This window comes from Dendroctonus ponderosae, unplaced genomic scaffold (assembly GCF_020466585.1).
Source record: "Dendroctonus ponderosae isolate FM_Combo_2020 unplaced genomic scaffold, Dpon_F_20191213v2 Dpon_F_20191213_2, whole genome shotgun sequence".
In the NCBI taxonomy this organism is placed as follows: domain Eukaryota; kingdom Metazoa; phylum Arthropoda; class Insecta; order Coleoptera; family Curculionidae; genus Dendroctonus; species Dendroctonus ponderosae.
This window is the reverse complement of record NW_026018165.1, coordinates 10,505,781-10,511,134: the sequence shown is the minus strand read 5'-3', so window position 1 is coordinate 10,511,134 and position 5,354 is coordinate 10,505,781.

The window sequence follows — 5,354 nt, the reverse complement described above, 5'->3', positions numbered from 1 at the left end:
ATTTCGAGAACCTTCTGGGTTACCTGGAGGAAACTATATAAGCGACGACGAGAACCATGGGGGAAGTGAAGTGACAGGAGCGACCGGGTGCAGAAGAGGTTGAACACCGCAAGTCGGAAGAGCGAGTTTTCCGTCGGTTATTGTTATTGTTTGTAAAGTTGACGATAATTTTGAAGTTAGTTTGTTCCTGTTCCGTAGTTAAAGTTGTACCGAGTGGAATAAAAGTTGGAAGCTGAAGAAAGAGTTTGATACCCGGCCATCCACGGTACAATATTGTCAACGAGAAATTGTTCTTTAATGTCATTATGATGACAAATTGGTGTCCTTACAAATAAACATGCATTTYTGTCTTTAAGYCCAAACAAGTTAGTGTCCGGGTAATCTCCTTATTATCCACTCTTATCGAGCAGCCAGTTTCTCGTATTCGGTTAATTAAGTCTTGCTCACTCTGTACCGGTGTTCAGTAAGCCATTGGYTTAATGTGTCCTTGTGCTATGTGTATCTTACTTGCAYATACGTGGTAAAAATGAAGCCCTTCCACGGTATTTATTTGGTGCCTGGGAAAGTGCCAGTTGTTGTGCRATGCTCTGASTACCCCKGGATGGATCTGCTGCAATTATCTCCAAATCCTCCAATTCCTGTTCYTCTGTGTCTGGAACCCGAACATCTAYTSCCGTCTACTATCTTCCTGGAGCYAATCTTCAAGTGTYTYTAGTCCTTTGTTGGCRTAWGTTCYTATATTAATGTGGCCTCCATARCTAATAGTATATCCGCATATTMMATATTRCGTGTACATTTTGTGAAAGAAGCWTCAAAGTAAGTYAAAATTTGAMAAATGTTTGTAATCCTTRAMAAWATMTWTGTACYTGTGACCTGATAATAAAAACAAATTATTGCCGCTTTCACTTTTTATCAAAAAATTATAGAAGAGCCCTTTTTTAATACGAAAAATTTTCGTAATTTTTTGAAGCAAAGATCGCATTTTTTCATTTTGTATGCTGAAGTATTCCATTAGACTACCAATCAARCATGGGACCAYTTCAAAATAATGCTTAATAACAAMGTWGAAATTCGATTTTCAACTATTAAAATGMTCTGGAAATTTTCGAAAAAAATRTTTTCAATATTTTCCTCGTWCTCYCCAAGTGCGCTCCTWTTRCCCCTTGGAATGAYGMCAATTTTGAWTCACCCTGTATATTATTKGACTGGAAAAATTAYATTAYAACTGAGTACATAGCATCTTAAGCGTAAGCGAATTTCGGAATTATTSTGCTYCAATGGGCTTTTTTTGGAATCCAAATACTGAGRAATTTTAAGACGCAAAAGGAACCAGAGTAGTTCTTTCTGCCAACKCTGAAYTACYGATAACAGATGTGGAAGTTATTTACYGATTTAGCGAGTTGTCGATTATCTGTGTGTTAATTACTTTATCAGTTTTCAGTTTAGCAGTCAATCAGCTATAATCTGCACCTACGAGGAAGCCAAMATAAGCGACGAAGAATRATGAGGAAGAAATGTWGGAAAGCAACAATAAACAGGTCGGCAGTTGCTTCCTAGATAATGGCAGAACATAAACGTCGAAAAATCGGCATTAATTTCCATATACGCGGCCGCATCACTATGAGCAGTACCGGAAAGCGGCAGTACTGTCATCGTCGCGTCGGCTGATCGGGTGGGGCCCAACCGCGCCGTGGGAAATGCACAGAAGTTCGGTCACCGGAGTCCCCGCATGCCCCCCTTAATCTGGATCCGCGACGACACAGTCGCGGCTCCGCAGGGTGCCCCCTCGGACCCCGTCGCGCTATATGGGGCCACAGGAATGCCATTCTTCCTTGCTCTCTCTTCCCATTCTTCGTTGTCACTAGTTCCGAAGATTTGCGCTTTCCTAGATAGCAGCAAGTCAAACGTCGCGTCACAATTAGTTTAAATCACTTTTCATCAGCATTCAGTTCCATATTCCGTTTCAATTTTACATCGTTTTCACGTTAAAACTGAACTCTTGGTACATAAACTCATAATCAATTACCGCCTGATAGTTCTACCGCATAAAGAATGATTAATTCAGTTTKTTTCCTTTCAAACAATATCGTATTGTCATCGATCCAAACCTTCTTGCAAACCGAGATACAAATTTTAAATTTAAATCGTTATCATCATTAGTCARAGTTTTTTGGACAAAAAGCTCKGACCCGTTAACTTTTAATTGCAAATGCGATTTTTTATATCAAATTTATTTATAGAGCGGTGCGAAAATAACACGGCCATCAATTTATATTTTTCAAATGGAAGAACCTGCTTTTTATATCAATTTTGAATTCTCCGATTAATTCTAAGCCTGATTTAGGTAACATGTGCTATACTGAAACTCAACAGTTACCGAGAAATTTACCATTGGGTCTATCAATAATCATATCATAGCGACGACTTCTTTCAAATTTCTCTAGACCTGAATAGGACCGATTTATTTAAAAACAGAACAACATTCAAATTAAATGTTCATAATTTGTGCTGTTTAAGGCTCGACAACTTTTCTTGCACATTTTCAAATATTTCCGGAGCTATAGCACGCACTTCTTTTCGCATCTTCTCTGTTAATTTCTGCAGATTTTTGATTTGAGCTGACCCCACAAACAATCCATCGGAGTTAGGTCTGGCGATCTAGGATGCCATTCAATAGATCCTCTTCTTCCTATGCATCGATTAGGAAGGGTTTCATTGTAAAATTTACATATAATGACAGCATAGTGTGGAGAAGCACCATCTTGCTGGAGAATCAGTTCTTCGTCAGGAGAGTCTGGCTCTAATGTATTTGGAATTAAAGACACCAATACTGGAATTATTTCTAGATGGAGAAACTCTAGATAAACTTGTTCAGTTAGAGACTTTCAATTTAAAGAAAAATGGCTTTAGTACCTACTGTTCCGTGAACTATTCAACATCACACTCTTTTTTTGGGTACTGGCTGTGAACGTTGATCATTCCYAGCGGACTTTAGGTTCCCCACTATCGCCAATTTTATCGGTTCACATACTGATTCAAGCAGAACGKGGTTTCATCAGMAAACTAAGGTTTTCTACTAAATTATAATCTATWTTGCACATATTGGTCTGTRATTGCAAACTCACTTTGCCTATCGAAATCATCTTCCAATACCTCTTGCACTGAAATAACGTTGTAAGGATAATGTTTGTGCTTTCGAAATATTCGGTGAACAACAGATTTCCGCATGTGTAAATTGAAAAAATTGAACGAAAGTTGTTCATTTTCATCTCGACCAGAGCGTCCAGATTTAGGTAAATTTAATGACCATGACAAATGACCACATGACCAAATTCTCAGAATGTAGCTTCTATTCTACCCGTCATATTTTGAGATATGCGAGGACGACCACGGCCCATTTTATTAAATAATTGCCAAACCCAACAATGCAGATTTTCGATTTTTTCTCCTTACAACATAGGCAAACGTATCCATTGATAACTTATCGCGTTCGATACGATTCATTTTTAAGGCATCTTACTATTTTGGTATAAAAATTATTTTCCCTCGAAAATTTCTGGAGTCCGGTTGAGTTTAGGTATCAGGTACCATACCTGAATCATACTTTAAATTCAATGAAAAATTCAAATTGAAATAAAAAATAGACGCTTTTATTTGAAAAAGTTAAGATGATGGTCGCAGTCCCATTCTTGGATCACCCTGTGTAGGTACCATAGAAAAACCCCATTTAAAGATGAAAAAAATTAGGGGTACGCACATTTACTTACTTTTTTTTATTTTTTTTAGAATTTAGACATTACTTCTGGGACTGACTGTATATGAAAACGTATGTTAAAATTTCAGCATATTAATTATTTCATTTTTAGATTCTGAGAAATGGTTTTCAGATGGAGTAATTAATGTAAGGTATGGAAACTACTCCATAATTGCTCCTATAATTTCATAATGTGAAAACTGAATGAATGAATCTGATTTTTGCAATCCGAATTGATGAGTTTTTTTGCTTAATAACAAAGTTGAAATTCGACTTTTAACTATTAAAATGTACCATACCTGAATCATAATTTAGTTTCAATGAAAAATTCAAAATTGAAATAAAAAATASATGCTTTTATTTGAAAAAAKTAAGTTGATGGTCSCAGTCCCATTCTTGGATCACCCTGTGTAGGTACCATAGAAAAAACCCATTTAAAGATAAAAAAAAATTAGGGGTACGCACATTTACTTACTTTTTTTTATTTTTTTTTAGAATTTAGACATTACTTCTGGGACTGACTKTATGTGAAAAATYAAAYCACTTCATCAGCATTCAGTTCCATATTCGGTTTCAATTTTACATCGTTTTCACGTTAAAACTGAACTCTTCAGAATTCTCAGAAYAGAATTTCCATTTTTAGTTGTAAATCTCAGATATTCTTGAAGATAGAGACAAGCAGTTTYTACAAGACGGTGATCGATTTTCRTCAAACGAAAGATGAGAATGATAAATGTGGCCCCCCCATCCTGGCTTTGCATATATAGGGTATTTCTAAAAAGTCTGCACTTTTCAACACCATTTCAATCTCGAATATGAAACAAAATATGCAAARGAAAACTAATATTTGTAGGGTTTTTCACATAGAACCATCYAGTGGTTAGTTTTCTTAGATGCAAGCCAAACTTAGCTTGTTTTTAATGGAATTCACTGTATATTTTGAAATACTTTCATTGGCTTTTAAATGCCCRTTCAAACAATATTTARTATACAAAGGTTTACTCAAAATGAAACCAAAAAAWATATATAATAAAACCTTTAATAATTATCGTCTATAATATGTATTTAAATTATGCAAAATATSAATAATAAATTAATCGCATCCACCTGCCTAGACGAGCATATTTATTTATTTTTAGTTATTTATAASTCCTAAGTGACTATATATTGTTTAAATATTTWAAAAAAACTAGATGATAAACTGGTCATTTTGTTAATTAAAATGCTTTCRAATTGTGGCAAACATATTGCCGAAAACCTTWACTTTGACTATAATTAATTTAAGTGTTCAAAATTATGGTCGCGGAAATTTTCATTTAAAGAAGGCCTAATTATTCGAGTATTATGAATATCTACCTAAAATGATGGAAACAAGACGATCAATCTGATCTGACCAACTCCTCGTGTTATGACGGTTAAATATTTCGTTGCTCGATATAAATATAAGTCTCATCTGACCAAATTATTTTCCGGGCCAAGTTTAGATCCCTATTTAATTCCTAGATTCTCCCAGTTCTCCCAGTAAATGTATTTTGTTAAGTTTTTATATTTTAAATAGTATTAGGAGGCGACATTGAAGCATCCCAATTAGCCAATGAAA